The sequence below is a fragment of the Crocodylus porosus genome, unplaced genomic scaffold, assembly GCF_001723895.1.
Source record: "Crocodylus porosus isolate Cpor-Errol unplaced genomic scaffold, CroPor_comp1, whole genome shotgun sequence".
NCBI classification, from domain to species: domain Eukaryota; kingdom Metazoa; phylum Chordata; order Crocodylia; family Crocodylidae; genus Crocodylus; species Crocodylus porosus.
Window position 1 is genome coordinate 22884672 of NW_017728949.1, and position 22714 is coordinate 22907385.

Genomic DNA, 22714 nt, shown 5'->3' on the forward strand with positions numbered 1-22714 from the left:
CATTTTTCAGTGTTAAACACCATCAGGTTCTCATCTGCCCATTTGCTGAGCCTGTCCAGGTCAGCCTGGATTGCCCTCCTGTCTTCAGGTGTGGATGCTTTGCCCCAAAGTTTGGTGACATCAGCGAACTTGGCCAGTCTGCTTCTGATACCAATGTCCACATCATTAATGAAGATTTTGAACAATATGAGTCCAAGGACAGAGCCTTGGGGGACTCCACTGGTCACAGGGCACCATGACGATTGACTTTGGTCAGTTACCACCCTCTGGGTCCGACCCTGGAGCCAATTTCCCAGTCAGCAGATCGTGGTGGACCGAAGGCTACAATTGGCCAGTTTCGCCAAGAGGTGATGATGGGATACCAGACGGATGGCTTTTTTGAAGTCAAGATATATGACATCAGTCTCTTCTCCCTGGTCCAGGTGATAGATCACATGGTCATAAAAAGAAATGAGATTGGTCAAGCAAGACCTACCTACAACAAACCCATGCTGGGATGTATGATAAGTCTTCAAATACCTGAAAGGTGATTACAGAGAGGGTGAAGATAGGCTTTTCTTTGTGGCTGCAGGGGCAGGACTAGGAGCAATGGTTTCATCAGGGGAAATTTAGGCTGGGAATTAGGAGGCTGGTCAAGCATTGGAACAGGTTACCTAGAAAAATTGTAGAATCACCCAGGTCTTGTTCCTGCTCTCATTTCCATCTGATGAACTCTGCATCACCTCACACTGCTCTATTGAATTTCATCCCATTTCTATTACTTTGATTGTCAAGATCATCCAGTTATTCCTACACAGTATTCTGATCCATCTCTGCCTGGTTAAATCCACCTTTTTAAACTCTTCACATGTGTTCCTTACTCTTCTCCCATGGCTATGTTGATTAATGAATAAAGTTTTGACTGAAAAAGTGCTTGTCAGAAAAAGAATAATATGTTCATGAGAATTTTCCTGAAATACGGGTTTTTCTTGCAAGTTTTTCCCTTTTTGACAAAAGTCATTAGAAGTGAAAACCATCTTTTTGTGTGTGTGTGACCTGTGCTGGCACACTAGGCTGGGTGATGTGCTGGATTTTGGATCCTCAGGGTGCCAGTAGCCCTGGGAACTCACCTCAGGCAGATCTCCTGTCTGAGGTATCCCATGGAGAGATGTGTTCCTCACCCTCACTGCTCAGGAATTTACTCTGAACCCAATGAACACATTGGTTTCTTTATTATGTACAACTATATACAGAAAAGAGATGAATAAGTAAAAGAAGAAAAAATATATAATAACAATAGTTAATAATGAAATCAACAATCTGAATAAAATTTATAAATGAAACATTAGGTGAATAATTCCAGCACACTGGGTGGTCCACTTACATCAAACAACCTCAATAATTACATTCACCTGGTTATAACTCTTTAAAACTGTTCCCCCCACCCCCAACCCAGGTTTCTTTTCCTCTGCTTACAATCCCCTTCCAATAACAAGAAATGGAAACACAGCTTTAACTATGGTCTACCACTAGATGGCGAGGTGAGGCTTCTGTTGCTCTGGGGAAAGTGGACTCCTTGGTCTTCCTTGGTAACTCAGCAAAACAAGTCTTCAATCAATCACTGCAGGTAATAGGCTTCTTTTCTTTAGTTTCCTTCTGAAAAATACACCTCCTGCAAACACTAGGGATGAAGTGTCCTCTCACATGCCTATGCAGTTTTGGGATTCTCACAGCTTGCTCCCTTTCTGGGCTATCTCTCTCCCCAGCACCTCCACATGCAGATAGTGGATTCCCTCTACAGGTCTCTGCTCCTGCAGTACAAGGGTTTCCAGCTCAAACAGAGGACTTCCCTCCACAGGGCTCTGACCAGGCAGCTTCAGCCAGTTTATCAACAGCTCCCCACTCTTTCCCTGGGTGCCGGTGTCCCTAATTGTATAGCTCTGACCTAGGTGGGGAATCAACTTCTCCTGGGATGACTCAGTCTGTCCTTTGTTCTGATGTCTGCCCCCCAAGCCTCAGCTCCATTCCCTTTGCAGGGGGTGGGGGATGAAGGGAAAAGAGGGGCCTGAGTCTGTCCCTCTCTCCAGGCTGGTGTTGCTCTCCTCCAGTTTCTCTGTTCTTCTTCTCCTTCTCTCAGCTTGTTATGGCTCAGTAGCAGCCAATCAGAGCCCTTAGTTTGCAATGGGGGCTCTGGTCACAGTTCAAATGTTTCAATAAAAAGCATGCACTCCACACAGCATATCCTCCTGCCTGGAAAAGCTTTTGCACTCTCTGCAAACTTTTTGCCACCTTTCTTGCAAAGTTCTTAGGCACAGCTCACCCATTCAGCTTGCAGTTAAGTGAGCCTTTGCAACCGTTACATTTGTTTTGGGGGGCATGGTAGGAGAAAGTGATTTTGCATAGGAAATATTTGACCAGCTCTAGAAGATAATTATTCCATTAGTTTACTTTGTATTGCCACATCTCTCTTCCTTTATTTAGAGCATGAGAAAACTGATGGCCCATTTTGTGTAATATGGTATCCCTGAGAATGCATTAGACCAGCAATTCTCAGGGTGTGGTTTTAGCGAGTTCTGGGCAATAGAAGAATTGCTTTCTTATTTTTCTGCAATCAAATTTAGTGAAAACTAAGACCTGGCATTTTCAAAGGGGTGCCTCAAGTCTGTCAAGAGTTGCCCCAGGTCTGTCAAGGTTAAGAATCTCTGAAGTAGACACTAGTTTGAAACCAAAGTAGTTTAAGAAAATCTGCCTCATTTCCAGATCTATGTACACCTTGCTCCTGAACTGAGACAAAGCATTATTTCCTCTGCCTTCACAACAAGAAATTTGGTCATATGGGAAGTGGACATTTCTAATTAGAGGAACAATATTGGTCTTTTTGGGACTAGGGCTTTAGTCCAAACACTATGACCACACTGAGAAGCATGTGCAATTTTGCCTACAGAGGCATTTATGAAACAGAAAAATCATTTTTTTCTAGTCCAATTTTACAGCCAACTAGGAAAAAAAACATTTCCACTGGCTTCCTTTTATGTACAAAATTGTTTTTGCTGTTCTATGTGCTCTGAATTCATTACTCAGTAACACAGGAGTTAGGCTGTGTTCCATCAACTATCTTGAGGGGCTTTTATAGCATTTAAATGCTTGCTTCTGTTTTTGTAAGCTGCACATTCCTATTCATGTCTACTCAGGGTACATGCATCTGTCTTAGCTGTAAACCAAGAGAATCCTATTGGGGAAAACTGGAGTTTATCATACCCATACTGATAACACAACCATGGGCATCCACAGAGGAAGGGAAGGCTACTTCATTTACTGATGGCTTTCATTTACAAGACAGAAACATTTAGCATTCTCTTGCTCAGGCCTTTACTAGGTGAAAATCTCACTGGGAGTTTTTCAACCTTGATGCTTAACTTGTTTCTTATTTTAAAAGTCAGGTTATTTCAACAATTAGACTTTGCATGAGACTAGAACACAGACAGATGTTCTATGACCTGGCACACTGCCAATACAGAAGAAGACCAGATTATTATACAGGAGATACGTACATAATCTTGATGAATTGCATTAAAAGTGCAATGAAAGTTCACAGCATGAAAGATAAGTCTTGTACTTAAGGACCAATAACAAGAATTTCACCTATAAGATGGGGAGCTCAGAGTTTCTAGACATCTGATAGATGGACTTAGACATATTGGTTGATCATAGGATCACCTTTTGCTGCCAGTACAATGCAGCTGTGAAAAAATCTATCATAATCTTAAATTGTATTAGGTGGGTAGTGATAAGTAGTAGTTACACAACATACTTCTACAGGGAATTGGTAACATCTCATTTAGAAATGGTGTGCAAAAAAGATAAACTAGGACACTTTTAAAGAAGGGGCACTAAGACAGTTGAAGAAGCATTTCTTGTGAAAAAAGGTTAAAGGAACTTGGCTTATTTAACTTGGCAAAATGGAGATTGAGAGAGGATATGATCACTTATTGCAAGTATATCCATGGGGTGAATATTACGGAAGGGAAGAGCTTTCAACACTATCATGAAATCTAATGGCTATGAAGTGGTTATTGATAATTTAAAATGGATTGCTGGAAATATTCTAATTTCCAGAGAAGTGAAGTTTTCAAGTGGTCTTCCAAGCAAAGTGGTAGGGGCAAGGAACCTGGATCACATTAAGATTGAATTGGACTCGATGGACAGGGAACTCTGGCTCACCAACCAGTGAATGTGCTACAGAGTCAGGTTTTGGCAGATAGGCATGCTAAAGAGTTGTATTTGCAGTCCCTAGGTTGGGTTTATAAAGTAGCTCCTGTGGTGTGGCAGATGTCTGGTAATCTCATGCCTCAGGGATTTGATTGTCACTAATTAGGGGAAGGAAGAACTATCTTACCTTCATGGATGCTGCTGGCTTCTGGGAGTCGAATCAGAGGACCCTTTAATCTCTCTGAATCGAATTGGAACCCTCCAAATTGATTCAGAAAGATTCAGAGATTCGAACACAAAGACAGATTTAAATGTTTTTTCTGTATACCTCTAGGTAGCAGGTGGCTCATGAGTGCTGCAATGCTGGTGTGCATGGAATGTCCCACAGAAGCACAGGGGGCTCCCCAGCACACTTGGCAGCAGACAAGGAAGTGGACCAGAAGCACTTCCAGTCCACTTCCAGGTCCGCTAGAGAGCACACTGGGGTGCCCCCCTGCACCTCCCCCAAAGCTCTGCAACTGGTGCATCCTGGGTTGGGGGGCACACCTGGGGTCCCCCTGCAGCCAATCACCAAGCTGGGGGGGCACAGGGGTGGTTACCTGTGCACTACCCAGCAGACCCAGAAATGGACTGGAAGTACTTTTGGTCCACTTCCAGGTTCGCTGCCAAGCACGTGGAGAGCCCCTCTGCACTCCTGTGGGATGCTCCATGTGCCCCACCATCGCAGCATTCCTGAGTTGTGCCTGCTACCTCAAGGTATGTAGAAAAAACTTTTTTAAAGCTTTGTCTATGTTCAAATTGCTGATTCTCTGAATCAGGATTTAATCTTAAAATTCGGCCAAATTGAATCAAGGACAGTGATCCGAATCAATGAATCGAATCACTGTTCCTGGTTCAGGCCAAATCCAAATCTGAATTGAATAGGACCTACTTCGTATACCCCTACTGGTCACCAAATATGGGAGTAGGGAGGAATTTTTCCCCTAGGTTATATTGTCCCAGACCAAGGGGAGAGGAATTATGTTCCTCTGTAACGTAAGGCATGGTCTCTTTATTAGGATCTTCTGACAACATATTAATTAATTAGTTCCCTGTCATTGCAGTAGCAGGGCATTAGTGGTGCCCTTGTCTCCCCTGTTCTTAAATATGGCATGTCATAAAGTGTTCTTAATGTTGTGTGCCTTATAATTCAGTGCAAGGGTTTGAGGTGGGAATTATGGGGATTCCTTGGATTAACGTTTGCCTCTACACACATAAGACTGGACACAGTGGTCCAGGAGGCCCCTTCGAGTCCTATGTTCCTATTCACTGAGGTTGGAAAAACCAAAATGACTTTATTTTTGACCCTTGAAAGGTTCTGATATCCCCATTTGGTTTCGATTTCCCCCATCTACAGTACAATTCTGTAACTGAGTCAAGCATATGGTCCTAATAGATATTCAGTCCAGATGTTAGTTGTCTAATATGTATCCTGAATGGCTGTGCCTAGCAGTATAAGAAAAGCTGGTGAAGTACTTAAATAAGGAACATGCACATTCCAGTATTCTCACCAGTTTACTGAAGTTAAGAGTTCCAGATTGCAATACCTCCGGTTCTGTCACTTTGAATTTCTGGGAAATGTTAAGAGCATGAAACTTGTTGTACATGTTAGGGAAGGAGGGGAGCAGGCCCACCCGAAATCTGATCACAAAAGTGAACTTGCAAGTTGTAACGTGTACTGGTTTGTGCATTTACATAAGACTGCCCTCTACTAAATGATATATGTGAGTAGTGCACAGTTATTTACAGATTAGTGATATTACCTGTACTCACATAACTGCTCAATCCGATCACCAGACAGAGGCCTTGGACCTTTGGAGAAGAGTTTGGTTTTTTGTTTTTGTTTTTGGGGTTTTTTTAAAAGCTCCCTAGTCTATGTCTGCCAACAGTGGGCTTGATTCTCATCTTACTACATTCTGTTTTACTGATGTAACAGGCTAGGCTTCAGTAGAAATACCTTTTGATTCATACTGGTATAAGTAAGGGGAGAATCAAGAATGGTTTGTGTGTTATATGAATGCAAACACGTATCATGAGAGTCAGTACTGAGTCACTCTGATGCGAAGCCATCCTAATGCCCTTTTCCTGCCATTTCCTCATCTAGAGGTATGGAGCAATAAACAGATGCTTATCAGTTCCAAACCAATGATGACTGACTGATGAGGTTTTAAGTCAAATACACAGTTGGACAGAATCTACTGAAATAGTAATCTCCACTTAACTGCTGTGTGTATCAGTGAAATGCACTCAGTGCAACAACCAGTAGAGAATCATCCACTATCAAACTATAAGTAAATTGTTTGCTTGATCTGGCTTCTATTAGAGCAGGGCCAAATGCATATTGATTTCAGTGGGAATAGGATAAAGTTTTATGGAACAAGAAATTAAACTGGATCACTTCATAGTTTAAAAGTGCAAGTGAAACTAATTCAGCAAGGAAATTAACAGTTTTTAATGTGTATAGACAGATACAGATTCTTATTTCTCAAGTAAATCTGACAGCAGTTTGGTATTCAGAGCTATATATTTATTGACTAGGAAGCCAATAGAAAGGATTACTATTTAAGATTAATAGTAAAACTTGAAGGCTGCATTCACCTATTAAACAAATAATTTAAGGAACAGCAACTTCAGTAGCTGTGGATCTTATAGAAAAAAGTTGCTGAATGTCTTCAAAAAGGGATATTTTTACACATGGATGGAAATAATTTAACCCACATAAAGAAGCTTAGATATGCTCTGAAATGTGTGGTTCTTTTCACTGTCAAGTAGAGAAAAGAAGTCTTTGACCTTTTTTAGGAACAAAAGGAAAAGGTTTTCTTTATAAGAAGTACTCTTCAGCGATTAAGTACAAGTGTGTCACTGTGTTAAGCTTCAAGGTCTATTTTTATTAATGTTCAATTGTTGATTAAAGTCATTGTCTACCATTAATGCCTGTCAGTGAGGTATATGCATGACAATGTTATTTCATCAGGAATGGTGATCTTGTTAACAAGTTGTAGTAGCAAGTAATTGGGCTATCAATTCCTATATACTCCATTTGTTCACTAAGGCTGCTTTCACTGCACTGTAGAGTTAACCTATGTTACTGATTTTGAGTTAACCTGGATTGATCGAGAGCAACTATACTGTCAAATAATGCTTGAGCTACTCTCTCCATGCTCTGGTACTGCACTCAGCCAGAGGGGTCCCTAGGACTTTTGAGGTCTATATTATGGTTCTTTTGGCTAAATCAACTGAGTTACTCTGAATTCTCTCTCCATGAACTGTGTGAGAAATTTCTGATCTTTTCTGGGCAAAAAGGAGTAAGGGATAGCATGGAAAAGTAAAAGATTTTCAGTGGAACTACCTTGAATCCACACTCTTTGTGGCTAATGATTCATGTTAATTCAGGCTGTAGCCTATACTCATGATGGACATACAAGTTATGTTGCACATGACTCTTGGATGCTACCAATTGCTTCATCATTTGCACTTATTAATTTACACCTTTATCCTCTTTGAGTAAAAGTGACACCAGCCTTGGGCATAATTCCTCCCCAAACTTAGTGTTAATCAGGAAGAATGCACGAAGCTGCATTAATCCTTCAAAAGTTCAAGTAGCATTTTTCCCTTCAAAACATTCTGCTATCATAGCATGGTCATAGCCTTATAGGTAAAGCTCTAGCCTAAAAAGCCCTAGTTCTACTCTTTGACTGGTGCAGGTGCCCTTATAGGAGTGGTAGTTATGATACTTTGTGAGAAATCCTAATGTAGGCAAGTTTCTGGTCATCTGTCAGTTGTATGGGAAAAGGGTGAGACCTGGCTTCTCCTCCAGCTCCTTCTTTTGAATCTTGCTCTCCCTGGCAAGAGCAGGCAAGAAGCAGCCCTCATGCCACCCACCCTCTCCTTATTGTCCCAGCTCCCTGCATAAATCATGGAGATTACTTGGGATCGAGAGGTGTTAGAGAGATGTATTTAGGCATGTTAATCTAAAGACAAGTAGAAGACAGGGTAGATTTCCACATTTGCGTATGTGTGTATATGTCTATAAATATGTGTGTGTCTATATGTCTGGGTATGTGTGTGTGTGTCTGTGTGTGTGTATATATAGCATAAGCTTTCGTGGGCTGAAGTTCAGATGCTGTGAAAGGATGTTCACACAGCAGTGAATAAGAAGGAGAGAGAAATTACATAAGGAGGAGAGAGATGTTAGCCAGGCTCTTAAAAAAACTGTAAATTTCTGGTTTGGTTTATGCTTCAGATGAAGACCTTGCTATATGTCAAGATGTTCTCTCCTTTCAAGGGGTGAATGTAAAACAAACCGCTCTATTTTTTTCTTTTAAAAAGACACTGTTTTTGTAAAACACAACGCTACACCATTGTGCAGCTCTTCCAAGCAGCACCCCATGGAACTCTGAATGTCTTTGCAGCATTTTGACATGAAAGAATATTTATGTTGACCATGTCTGGCAGCATCTGGACAAGTGCCCCTTGTTGGCCACTCACCAGGCTGCTTCCAGGGGAGCTCACCTGTGCAGAGGAGGAGTGGAAGCTCAGGATCAGTTGGCTGGCCCCAGCCCCTTGAACAAACTTACAATAGCAAAGAGCCTTAAATAAAATGGCCACTGTCCCAAGTTCAGGTGGCAATTGACTGGTCTGGGGGCAGAAGTAGAGGGTCAGGTGACTCAGGGAGAGACTCATAAGCCCAGAACCTAACCCAGAAGAGGCAGTCTGGCCGTAGGAGCCAAAGGAGGCTGAGCTCTAAGAAAGAGTCAGCCCAGAGGAAGGACTCAGTGCTTCAGGGGAGCTGGAAGTAAACCCTGGACCCTGAGCAGCAACAAATAAGTGCCATGAGCCTTTGTGATAGTGCTATCACAGGGCAAGATTAACCCCAGAAGGAGAACATTTTGTTTTTGGGAGTGGGCACTCATGTTTTGGTTTGCATTTAAACCAGAGGATGGGGTGTGGCTGTAAGGGGAAGACTGGAAGCCACAGGGGTGCTGCAGGGGCACATAACACAGAGCACTTCTAGGGCCTGAAACCTGGTGGGCTGTGTGGGGGCAGAAGCCCAAATACTGGAGAAGGAGGACTGTTGCTAGGAGGACTGCTGCCCATTGGAGAACTAAATATCTGACAGAAAAGACTGGGGGGCACAAGCCTAGAGCCTGCAAGGAGCTATACCAGTGGGCTGAGGGGCCCAGAGCCCACAAGGGGCAAAATGAAGCCCAGGAGCCTGGGTCCTGGTACAGTGGACCTCAGGCAGAAAAACCCAGCTAGAGTAAAGTGGGCCAAGGCTGGGGGGGTGGGTCTCAGCCCAAACAAGGACCTACCACCCCAAAACCCACTTCTGCCTCCCTATGAAATCATAACATCAAGGCATGGCAGGGGTGATAACAGAGTGGGCAAACACTGAAAGGCTGGAGGGGATAACAAGGTAAGGCCCAGGTGGCAGCCAGGAAAGGAGACTTTGCTTTTCCAGTGTTAAGGCCATTACTACCATTAAATTCCTGGGCATGTTTCCTTTTGGAGTCATAATGCAGGCACTGCCCTTCCATGCAGCTGTCTTTAGCATACTCCAAGGGTGAAGAGCATTCTTCTAGCAGTTCCTTCTGAGATCTGAAACATACATGTTCCTAGTGTCTAATCCTGACTCCTCAGATTCCTACTTGAATTGAACTTCACCCTTTCATAGAATCTCACCTGGTTTACAGATTGTCCCTTCAAGAAGCAGGCTTTGCACAGAGTTTCTAGCTATACCATTACTGTTACTTAAAAGATAAAGCACATGTGATTCCAGACCATTAAAAAAAAAAAGGAGCAGGGAGTTGGCAGCTTGATAAAGAAACATTAAGAAAGTTCTAAACTCATATGGAATCCATAAACTGTACAGACTCCCAAAATCATCACAGCTAACAAAGGCAGTTCTTCTTGTAGCCTGTGGGTATGAGACTTAGATACTGAGTACAAACTAGAATGGCCCTTCTCCTTCAAATATGCAAGCCGGTAGGGAACACTTTAACTTTCTAGCCTGGCTTCCACTATATCATAGGCCACTGAATTTCATCCAGACACGTCTGCTGTGTAAGGAGTTATATTTTATTATTCTGTAAGTGAACAGAATTGCTATCTGGATGGTCCCCACTCTGGGATTCACCACTGGATGCATAGATGGTACAGCCAGCAATGCAAAGGCAAGTGATAGGCACTGGTCAGCAAACCTGTCTCCCCTTGGGAAGCTCCAGTGGCTCCAGGCAGAGCAGTGCCTAAGTTGGGGTAATGGAGCCTCCTGGGTGAAGGAAATGTCCCCAGAAAATCAGCTGAGCCAGCATCCTGTTGGCCAATGGTACCCATAGTACTGGGACACCACCCATTCAGAAAAGGTGCAGTTGTAGACGGGGTAAGGCAGGCACTTCTTTTATCTCAGAGTAGTGCTCCAACTAAAAGCTGTAGCAGACCTGTTTTAAATAGGGCTGTGTGAAGCACTGTTCCATTGCCACTTGAGTTTCAAGGTTTCAACAGAACAGTGTTTCATTTCTAATTTCATTTTGATTCAAAACTGCTGTTACATTTTGTTTCGTCAAAACAGTGATGCTGTTTCGATGCTGTTTCAAGGTTTTGCCCATATGGTAAAATAGGGAAGCTCAAAACAGCCTCTCTCGTCTGGCAGGCAGATGGGGGCCTACAACCCTGGGGGTGGGGGTGCAGTCCTCCCAGGGCTGCAGACCCCCAATCTGCCTGCTAGATGAGGGAGGGAAGCTGGGTACTGCCACCTGGGACCAGGGAGCTGGGGAAGAGAACTGAGCCCGAGCGCTCAGCTCCCTTCCCCAGAGCTACGATGGGGCTGGAGAAGCAAATTTAGCCCAGCTGAGCTGAGTTCCCCTCACCAGTGCTACAATGGGGCTGGGGAAACGAACTCAGCCCAGCTGATCCTAGTGTTGGGGAGGGGAACTCAGCTCAGCTGGGCTGAGTTGCCTTTCCCAACCCAATCATAGGGCTGGGGAGGAGAACTGAGTGATTGGGCTCAGTTCTCTTCCCCAGCCCGATCGCAGGCTGTGCTGTGATCACCTTCCCACAGCCCAGCCATAGGAGATGGGGAGAGCCAGGGCTGTGCTCCTGGCTGAGCCACATGGGAGTGCAGCCCCAGTTCTCCCGCCTCCCACCACATGGCTGCTGGCTGCTTTGAAACTTGAAACATTTCAAAATTTGACCAGCCTTGCTTTTTTCGAGGCTGTTTTGAAGCCCTTCGTTTCAATTTCATTTCACTGTTTTGAGCTTGAAATGAGTTGAAACAGTGTTGAATTGAAACAACCAGTGAAATTTTGCACAACCCTACTGTACAATCATTTTGACCTTAGTCTTGCCATTGGAGTCCTATAGTCCCTGCTGAGAGAGAATGTGGAGGGCCCATGGCAATCCCTTCCTTTTTTGTTCTGCCTAGAAGTATGTGTAGAAGGTCTGTGCTCGATGGTTGTTCGTCCTGGTGGGGTAGGACCCAGGCATTAGGCAGCAGCTCAGATGCAGCCCTATTTAGGGATAACCTGCTTGCCTCAATCCAGGGAAGACTGTAGAAAAGGTGGGCTACCAACTTCCTTCCAAAAGCATCCTGCCAACTTCTTTTCTGGCTCTAAACTAATCATTGCTTGTTGGAACGTTCACATTATGTTAACCGGACTTGAACTAAAAGACTATGAACGTTGGAAAACAGCCATAACTGATAGAGAACTACATCAACTGGGTGTTGATATTGCAGCCTTCAGTGAGATGAGACTTTCAGAAACTGGATCACTACATGAAGTAAACTACCACTTCTGCTGGTCTGGGAAATCTGACAGTGAACCAAGGATACACGGTGTTAGATTTGCTGTTTGTTAAGAAGTCTGTCCTCAGTGCATGTACCTTTCCAGCATCTATCAATGAGAAGATCATGCAGCCGGATGTGAACATGAACTCTGGACCCCTGGCTCTTCTGTCCATCTATGGACTGACACTTAAGTACTCCAAACAACAAAAAGATAAATTCTATTCCCAGCTGGAACAAATCATCAAGAATGTCCCCACAAGGAACAGACTCACTGCTCAGTGATTTCAATGCCCATGTGGATAAGAGATGGATGCACTGGGGACACATCGTTGGCCAACATGGCACAGGTAACCTCAACAAAAATGGCCAGCATGTCCTTGAGCTTTGTGCCTCTTGTGAGCTGATAGTATCAAACACCTATTTTTCTGGCAGTAGCTGCAGCAAGGTCTCATAGAAACAGCCCTGCTTAGGACGCTGGAATCAGCTTGACCTCATCCTGATGCATCACAGAAACATTCATGATATACTGCATACTTGATCAACATATACTGCTGATTGTGACACTGATCAGGGCCTTGTCAGGGCCAAGCTCCAATTAAACACTAAAAGATCCATCATGTGAAGTCAAACATTACTAGCATGAAGGATCCTGACACCTGTGTAAAGTTTCAATGTGCACTTCAGCATGCTTCTGAAAATGATCAACTTGATTCCCCTGATTCTGACACCTCATGGGAAAATTTCAAGAACAAGACAGTGGCTACTGCCAAAGATGTCTTTGGAACAACAAAGAAAAAACAACCTGACTGGTTTGCAGTATCTGAATATCTGCTGCTCCCACTTATAGAAAAGAAAAAGCAAGCTCACCTAACTCTACTTCAACAACCAAGTCCAGAAATCTCAGGTTTAAAGAGGCTAAGCCTGAGGTCCAAAAACCCACCAGAGAATGTACCCAGAAGTATTTGCAAGATCTGTGCAAAAAGATTCAAATCTGTTTTGAAAGAGGGGACTTTCATGGTACCTACAATGGAATTAGCGAGGCACTTGGGCCAACTGATAAAAGGACTGCAAACTTAAAAGTGAAAGATGGTACCATCGTGACTGACAGGCAAGAACAATTTGGCCAATGTACTGAGCATTACAAAGAACTCTACTCAAAGGATGCCAATATCTGTGATACTGTCTTAGCTGCTTTTCCTCAGCTTCCAACACTGCAGAACAGGACCAAATACCAACTCTTGAAAATGTACAAAAATTATCAAAGAGACTGTGCCTGGGAAAGTAGCAGGCAATGATGAGATACCTCCAGAGGGGGTATCTTTCTCCATGCACTTCTCTGTGCCTGCTGGGAAGAAAGCCTTATACCCCAGGATCTAAAAGATGCAAAAATAATTACTCTATACCAAAATAAAGGAGACACAGCAGACTGCAACAACTACTGCGGGATACCTCTGCTGAGCATGGTCAGCAAAGTGCTTGCAAGGGTCCTGCTGAAAAGACTCCAAGTCCTTGCTGAGAGAATCTACTCTGAAAGTTGGTGTGGGTTCAGAGCTGGATGCTCCATGACTGACTTGTTCTTCACACTGCACTTGTAGCAAGAAAAATACCATGAACAGCATCTCTCTAGGTAGCCTTCGTCAACCCATAAAATGCCTTCAACATGGTTAGCAGGAATGGCATCTACAAGTTCCTGTTGAGAATTGGCTGTCCAGAAAATGTGCTCTCCCTATTCAAGGAGTTCCATGAGGTGTTAGCTACAAATGATCAACTCAGGATCCTTAATATTCTAGTTTATTAGATGGATTGAAATGTTGCGATGAAATCAAATCATAAACCTTGGGGCCTATCCCCTCAAGTACACACTCATGCACACACACGCGCGCATGGGCACACACTCACACACACACACACAGTAGCTAGCTATGAATATCTGTGAAGCACCGGAGTCAAGTATACCTATCCCACAAGTGTTGGAGTTAGCCTTTGATGGCCAGTTGAGGCTTCTTCCAACGTGGTGTTGTCTCCCAGAAGGGGGTCGCTGGCTGGTCCTTCTAGCTGGTCAAGTTGAAGATCAAGAGGGTGCCATTGAGGGTCACTCTTCACTGCCCTTTATCTGTCCTTGGCAGACTTTGGTGACTCCCCAGTTTTCAGGCTTGCCCAATCCAGGGGTCTTTGACCCTTGTGGCAAGTCCCCCCAGAGGTCACATCTGTGGGTACATGCAGTTTCGGGAGTCAATTGATGAATTTTGATTAATTTATCGTTGTCATGAATGGGGCTCTGAGAGCGGTCGATTTAGTGATAGTCAGCCCCAAAAGTTGGTCTTCAACTCTGATTAATTCAAACTGGGGCTTTGGCCCCTTTAACAATGAAGGTTCAGGGAGTTCCTGGCTGCTATATTGGCCTCTATTGATTTCTTCCTCTTGTTAATCTGAGGTTTGGTGGGTGTCAATTGCCCCTCCTTAACTTGTTACTGTAGCTAGCTACTGTGTTACACATTCAGGGGCTGGCCTGATACAGGGATGTGGTGGTTCAATTCCTGCCCTTGCTAGCATTGTTACAGGGTAAAGAATATAAAATACAAGAGTATAAACTATTAATGCCATGGCACACAAATAGATCAAAATACAATAAGGGGGGATATCAAATGCACACATACAAAATGTAGAACACCTATGTAATTTCATAAAACACAATTCCTTATACCAGAAAGAAAAATACCCAAATAATTCTATATCTTGTAGTGAGAGAGGGAAAAGAAGAAAGGAGGAAGGAAGAAAAGATAGAAGAGAAGAGACATAACCAAAGAGGGGAATTATTGATGGAAGCGGAGGCTCCTTGTTACACTGTGGGGCAGGTAGGAAAAGGGGCTTCCTGCTACAGAGAGAATGACAGCAACCATCCAATATAAAAATAAAAGACTATCTGAGTTTAGCATTGATAGTGGCATGAAGCAAGGCTGTGTTTTAGTGCCCACCAGCTTTGACATCTACTTCTCTTTCTTAAGTACACTTTTGGAAATGATCAATCTGGAGTACTAATTGAATTGAGAACAGATGGCAGCTTGTCCAGTACCACACAATTTCAGAGCAGAAGACATGTCCCCCAGCTCACTGTCTGGGATACGCTCTTTGCAGATGATGCTGGATTTGTCTCTAACTCACCTGATGAATTGGACATCATGATGAACAAGTTCTCTGATGCATGCATCAAGTTTGGCATGACAATCAGTATCAAGAAAACAGTTGTCACGTTACAGGGCACAAAAATCCCACCCAAAATCTATGTTAATAATGAAGCTGTGGACAGGGTAGACCACTTCTGCTACCTTGGTTTAACTCTTACCAGTTCACTTGATAGAGAACTTGATGCAAGAATCAACAAAGCCTCTGTCACCTTTGGCAAACTTGAAACAACAAGCTGTTAATCCTGAACACAAAGCTGTCCATCTATCAGGCTTGTAATCTCAGTACCTTCCTTTATGGCTGTCAAAGGTGGGACGTGTACAAGCAGGAGCAGAGATTGAATAGCTTCCACTTTTGCTGTCTCAGAAAAATCCTGACAGTCGCTTGGGATCAATGGATCACCCAGAATGAGATCCTTGAGAGGACTAGTTCACTGTCTATGTAGGCTACACTGGATGTTTGCAGGCTTCACTGGCTGGGACAAGTGGAGCACATGCCTCTATTGTCCGCCAAAGGCTGTGCTCCTATAGCCAACTCAAGAACCACCCATGATGCAGAGGAAGGCCAAAACTCCAATACAGCAACAAGGTCAAACAAGATCTCAAGAAATGCAGCATTCCCACTGACAACTGGGAGAACTGTGCCCACAGCCAGTCTGGAAAATCCAGGTCAATCCTGGTTCAGTCACCACATAGAGCCATCAGATAGCCCAGGCCGAAGCCCATGGGTGAGCCAGGAAGCAGAGTGTGCTTCAACTTCCATCTAACAAGTGGACCTGTAGCCACTGTGGGAAGGCATGCCACTCATGCATTGGGCTTTTCTCCCACACCATTGCCAAGCACCATTGACTGACTGACTTCACCATGTTTCCTTTCATCTGTCAAGCTGTTGGAAGGCCATGAAGTGAACACTATCAAATCCAAATAACTCCTGGAAATAAAGGGAATGAATGACAGAGCTGTTGAGGATTGTGAAATCTGTTCCAAGGGTTTGGAGGCTCAGTCACTTAAACTTGTCAAACAAGCTTTGCAAGGAAGGGAGCACAGATTAAGTTGGAATTCAGGAGCTTTCTCCCTGTTTGGATTGACTTGGCAGGGTTGGTGAGAAAAGAGCTATTGGAACTAGAAAAGCAGGTGATAAGAAAAAAAAAACAGCTACAGGTGTTTGGAGTAAGGATATATTCTGTGGACCAGATGTGTTTGTACACTTTTGTGACTAGAGGTCTTCTCAGATCATCTCTGAGCATAAGCCCTGAATGAATAAAAAGACAAAGAAATGAATCATTCTGGAAGGGTTACTACTGACATGCAAAGCTTTAATTAAAGAGATGCAACAAAAGGAGTAGCTGTTAAAGCCAGTGAAAAAAGAATCCAAGAAGCTGCTCCCCCCATGCCCATCTTCCTCCCCACCGCACTCCTGCTGCTCAAGCAGCGACTCAGGGTGGGGTGGCTGGGCACACCTGGCAAGGGCTGCTGCCCCCCTGCTAGGCAGACACCAGTTAGGGTCTCATACCAGTGTGACAGGGGATGGATAGGGGATTAACCACCCCCACTTTCCCCTCAGGCTACTGGCACTCCAGAGCAGGGTTTCCCACCCCCACCCCCTTCTTAGCCAGCCAGAGCAATGATAGCGCTGTGGCTAGGAAGGAGAGGGGTGGGGCCAACCCTGCTCCACTGGAGCAGAAAGCACAGCCCAGCCCAGCCCAGCCCAGGGCTGCAAAGCATCCTGGGGTGCTGGGAGACTGTGAGTTAACTTAAAACAGGAAGGGGTCTAGGACAGAAGTTCCGTAAACCAGTTTGCCCTAAATCAGTTAAGTCCGATACTACATTCTACCAGGTTTATTTTAAACCAGTTTCAGCCATTGTGAAAGTGGCTTGTGTGCACTGAACTTCTGTTCTGTTACAGGTTTAAACCTGTTTATGTGTAACTTGTGTCCCTAGCCTTACTGTCATTAGTATCTGAACACAGGACATGAAATATTGAAAAACAGGCATCCTCTGAACACTGAAGAAAATGTTTATCTCTTAGTTTTCTCTGCCTCAAGCTAAAAATGAAACCTCTCTGCAGTGCATTGTACTGAGGGTCAGGCAAGTGGTTGTTAGTTCTTTTTTTCCTCCAGGTCAGTGATTCTCATGCTACTGGATGAGCTGAAAAAGGAATTTTTGCTTTGTCCACTGTCAAACCAGTTTCAAAGTCATGGACTGTGGATTCAGCAAAATCTAGAGTTCTGACCATCTCCTAGGACAGAAGCTGTTTAAAAAAATTAACCAAGATCTCATATGATAACTGGAGGAAAATAAATTCCTGGCTGAATTTCAGTTCTGGCCCTACCTATAATGTCAGGATTACTTGAAAACTGGCAAGTCTTAGATTGCCTCTGCATGAGTCTTAGATAAACATAGCTACAATGTCAATTCTGCTGTAGGAAGAAGTACTCTCTCCTTGTTAATTGTAGACTCTTGCACTACTATTCTTTTTAAATTTCCCAAATAAGTTATGATACAAGCATTGACAGGGAAGTCCAGCCCACACACAGCTTGAGAAAAGTTCCACTGAGAGGGAACCAGTATGCTCCTGTTGGACAGGAGGCATAATGCAGAAAATGGCTTGAGGTGAGCTGGCAGCAGAAAAGAGGAGGGCTCAGAGTTGGAATTATGTGCTCTATCTCTGTGCAGGCCCCTACTGTCACACATACATATGCACATTCCACAGAAGCCTCCTCTAACCACTGAAGTATAGTACCCTCCATAGAGCAGTTCTGTAGTCTTGGGATGAATTTTACTGCTGTTAGCTCCATTCCCCATAAAAGTAACTGTCAGAAATCCTGCCACTCAGGCATCTGCCATTAAGGAGAGCTGCCTTTATAAACTTCTTATATTCAGAATATTTGACATCCATTCTCTTTTCTACATATACCTGTTGCCCACAGCAGAGTTTTGATCTATTCTATTACTGCTGAGCTTAAATGCATTAGGATTTGAATATCTAGGTCTTCTTTGCATATTACAATTTCTCATCAGGTGCATCTACATGAGATGCTACCTCACTGTGATGACAAGCTACTCTTAAAAGTAAAAGCAATGTCTCCTTCCAGATAACACCACACTGTCTTTGTCAACCAAGCCACCTGTCATTTTGGTACCAAGCAATACCAGATTCTCTGAACTGCTAAACAAGGATCCATGGAATTTCCTTTGCTCAGTTTGTAATGGCACACAAATAGGAGACCCCCTTCCCTTCCCTCCCCATCTTAGATTCATGAAACTTTAGTCCCTACTGTTTCAGATCTTAAAATCAGATTGCTAATTGCAGGCTCTTCATTTTTACAGATCTGAAAATGGATTGTACTCTAATGAAAAACTGAATTCTTGACTAGTGCCAAACAGGGTCTTCCTCATTCATGTTGGCACAAGTAAAATATTAGGCCTCTGCGAAGCAGCTAGTATTTGCTTCGGATTTGGTTTTGGCTGATTCAGGGGACAGTGACTCGATTTGGTGATTCAAATCACTGTCCTGATTCATTTCAGCTACTGCCGAATCTCCAAATCAGGCAGGCCCATCCCCCGCCCCTCTCCTAGGTCAGCAATGACTGCCCCGCCAGCCCCAGCTCCCAGCACTTGTATAAAAAAAAGCCCCGACTCAGCGGGTGCTGTCGGGTAGGGGGATGATCCCTACTGCCCCGTGCTGCATGGGGGGCTCTGCACGAGCCCCCCAACCCCCACCTTGCTCCTCCAGCCCCACCATGGGGGCCCCACCTGGGCAGGTCCAGCCTTTTAAGAAAGAAAAAAATTAGAAAACTCCTGGACTCACCGCTCCTGCCAATGGGGGCAATCCCCACTGCCCGCTGCTGCCCTGTGCCCTGTGGCTGGCTCTTCACAAGCTCCTGAAGCCCCAAAGCCACACCAGGAGCAGTGAGTCCTGGGGATTTTCTTGGCTTCTTTTTTCCTTAAAGGGTCAGAGCTGGCACCCATGGGGGGGCTGAGGGAGCAAGGGGGAGGTTGGGGGGCTTATGCTGAGCCCTCCATGCAGCGTGGGGCAGTGGGAGGTAGTGGGGATCACCCCTGGCCCAGCAGCACCTAGTGAGCCAGGGCTTTTTTTAAAGTACAAAGAGCTGCAGCAGGCGGCGGCACCCATGGGAGGGCTGGGGGAACAGGAGGGGGTTGGCAGGGTCTTGGGGAGCAGGGGGGAACCTGAGGAGCTGGCAGGGATCCCCCCCATGGTCCCCTCCTCCTATTCCCAGCCCCCACCCCACCTCTAGTACTTACCAACCTGGAGTCAGCTGCAGCTCCCCACTGCAGCCACCGGGGACTGCCTGAATCATCAAAGCTCTCCTAATCTTTGCCAAAGTTTTGGAGGGCTTTGAATCAATTTGGACCTGATCTCCTGGTTCAATCTGGATTTGAAGATTCGGCAACTGAATCAAGCCAAATCTCCTCTGAATTAAATCACCACCCAAAGCTTCACACAGCTCTATAAAATATCCTCTGCATCATCAGTGAAGCTGTACCCCATTGTTCACACCTGTTGTTAGTAGCAGACCATTTTCCTTGGACAGACAAGTCCTTTGAGCAGGGGCAGGCAAAATATAGGCCAAAGGCGAGATCTGGCTCACGAGGCTATTTCGTCTGGCCCATGGGCACCCACCAATTAATTGTACCCCACCCAGCCCATGCACTTTCCTCCCACACTTGTGTGTGGGAGGGCCCCAGCCCTGGTCAGCATGCACAGCTTCCAGGCAGGGCTGCTGCTGCCATTGCTGCAGCCACCAGGGGATCTGCTTGGCTTCCCCAGCCTCCACTGGCTCCATCTTGTCTCCCTGCTGCAGCAGGCCGCAGTAGGGAAGCTGTAGCTGGGCAGGAACGTGGAGGATGCAGCTAGGAGGACTGGAGAGCCCAGGGCCCATGCTCAGCAGGACAGTGGGAGTGCAGAACAGATGGGCGGGGTATGAGTGTGTTGGATTTGTGAGGTGTGAGGGAGGGTGGGTGGTGTGGGGACCCCCCTCATGGCAAACAGTCCCCACCTCTGGTGGTGGCAGCAGCAGCAGGCAGTAGGCCCTCAGGGTGTTCATGTCCCATGCAGGCACATTAACCAGCAGCATGCAGGTCCACCCATTTCTGAGATCTGCATGTGATGGCAAGAAGTGAATCCAGGCCAGCCCACCTCTATCGCATGGGGCTCCTGTGTAGCTCCTGGGACTTGCACACTGCTGGGGGGAAGCCTCACTTGATGGAGCCAGCTGCCTTCCCCGCTTCCAGCTACCCAGCAGAGTCCCAGGAGCTGCACGTGACAGAAGAGGAGGCAGCTGGCTCCATCACGTGGAGTTTCCCCCCAGTGGCATGCAGGTCCCAAGAGCTGCATGTAAGCCCCGTGTAATAGAGGTAGGCTGACCTGGCTCTGCTCCTTGAGACCATGTGCAGCTCCCAGAGCCAGCTGTAGCCATGTACAGCTGGGAGGCTGCGCCTGTGCAGACAACAAACACCTCAAGGGTCTACTGCCTGATGCTTCTACTACTGGTGGCAGGGACTGTGTGTCATGGGCAGGGGCTTGTGGTATGGTCCACACACGCCATACCTTCCCATATACACACATCGACACCCCCCCAACTTACCCCATGCCCTACTGTACAAACCCTCCCACACACACACCCTCGTACACATTCACCACCCCAACCACACCCCACATACTCCCCACACACAATATACAAAGGTAAGACTTTATTTTTAAATTATTATGCAATTACTTCTATGTATACTATGGTAACACACATAAATCAGGACAAAAATATTTTTGAAATAAAATTAAAATGCATTACTATGTTTGACTTTTAGTATATGATTTGGGTTTTTTTCAGTTCCAAGATGGCAAACCCCTCCCCACCCCCAAGGAATACTTCCAGGGCAAGAAGAGGGACTTCCAGTGGCAAAGGTTAGGGGATAGCAGGCGGGACTTCCAGTCCTAATATGGCAAGCAAAGTGCAGGGCATATATCAAGGGGTGGAGCTACTATTGTAGCCCTCAATAGCTCACCAAAACTCATTAAGCAGCCCTCCAGCTGAAATAATTGCCCACTCCTGCCTAAGAATGCTGGGCCTGTTAGCACAAACTGAATATATTAACCAGACTTCCAAGACCCCTGGTCAATGGCTAGATTTTATTTGTGTGTCTTTACCGGCTACAGATTTATAAGTGAAACTTCAGCCTGTTGCTCTGGATTATGTTAAACCTACAGCTTGACAATAGAAAGTTGTTTTTTTTGGAGGTCTGATCCAAAGTCTGTTGAAGTCAATAGACTTTCATTAACTTTGGGCCAGAATATCTTACTTTCCTTTGGCTTTGGTGTCTGCTATATAAGATGCTCAGTTTGCACACGTTCTGGGGCTTCTAAACTTGCCTTCTAAATAACTGAAGTCCAAGCTTTGTTTTTTTAATGGATCTTTGTGAATCCTCCTAGAAAATGCTCAGAATTCATAATCTATGCTTTTGTCTTTAGTGTTCTGTGTATTTCTATAGGTTATTCTTTTCATTTTGGAGAAAGCCTTTGTATCTTATTTGGAAAGATATAAAGCAATTAGAGGGCAATGAGACAAAGATACTGGCCCCTTTCAGAATATTCATTGTCATTTCTGTGTAAATATTAGGTTATAATTTGTTAGAGAAAAATGTATAGGACACAGCATTTTCTGGTATGGGGAAAATACAGCACAGACTGTGGAGTTTAAGGAAGTCTGGCAAATCATAAATTAGGGTTATAATTCATGGAAGCAATAAAATATCTGACTTTTATTGTGCCATTGAGTATGATATTAAAAAGCATCTGGGAACTTGAGGTTTGGAAAAATCGGCCTTTAAAGACTTGGTGGGTTAAATATTAATGTAGAAAATATGGCATCCCTAAATGCATGGAAATGAGCAAATCAGGCTTGAACTGGCAAAGTGTCAAGCACTTTTGTAGGCTGCCAAGTGCCTTCAGACGCTCCACTTTCTCCAAAGGAAGCTGAAGCATATCTCCTAGAAGTGCTTGGTGCCTGACAGGATTAAGCCCTTACTGAGTATCTAGTAAAAACTCAGCTAAGCTAAACAAACTGACAGGAACAGAATTGGCCCTCCATCTCACTTCTGCCCCATTTAGGGATCCAGCCAGGTAAGTGAGCATTTGGCAATGCCTCTATATAGAGGACCACCACCATGCTGACCTATGTGGGGCCTATGCAGGAGGTCACTTCGGAAATCAGGGGGGAGAAAAGTCCAAAGATTCATTTATATCCAGTGTCCCAAGCAAAATCAGTTTTTGCAACAGAGAGTTGCTGTTTGTCATTTAAGAGGGACTACACGACTGTCATCAGTAGGATAAGAGGATGAATTCTCCAACAATTCCACACTCCCCACAGATACAGTTTGAATGGAAAATTGAAAACACAGGATTTTTCACTAACTCTGGATGGTAGTTCTTCTAGCAACAATAAAATAGTTTGTTCCTTTCTGCCTTTATTTCAAAGCTTTGTTTAAACACATTAATTTCATT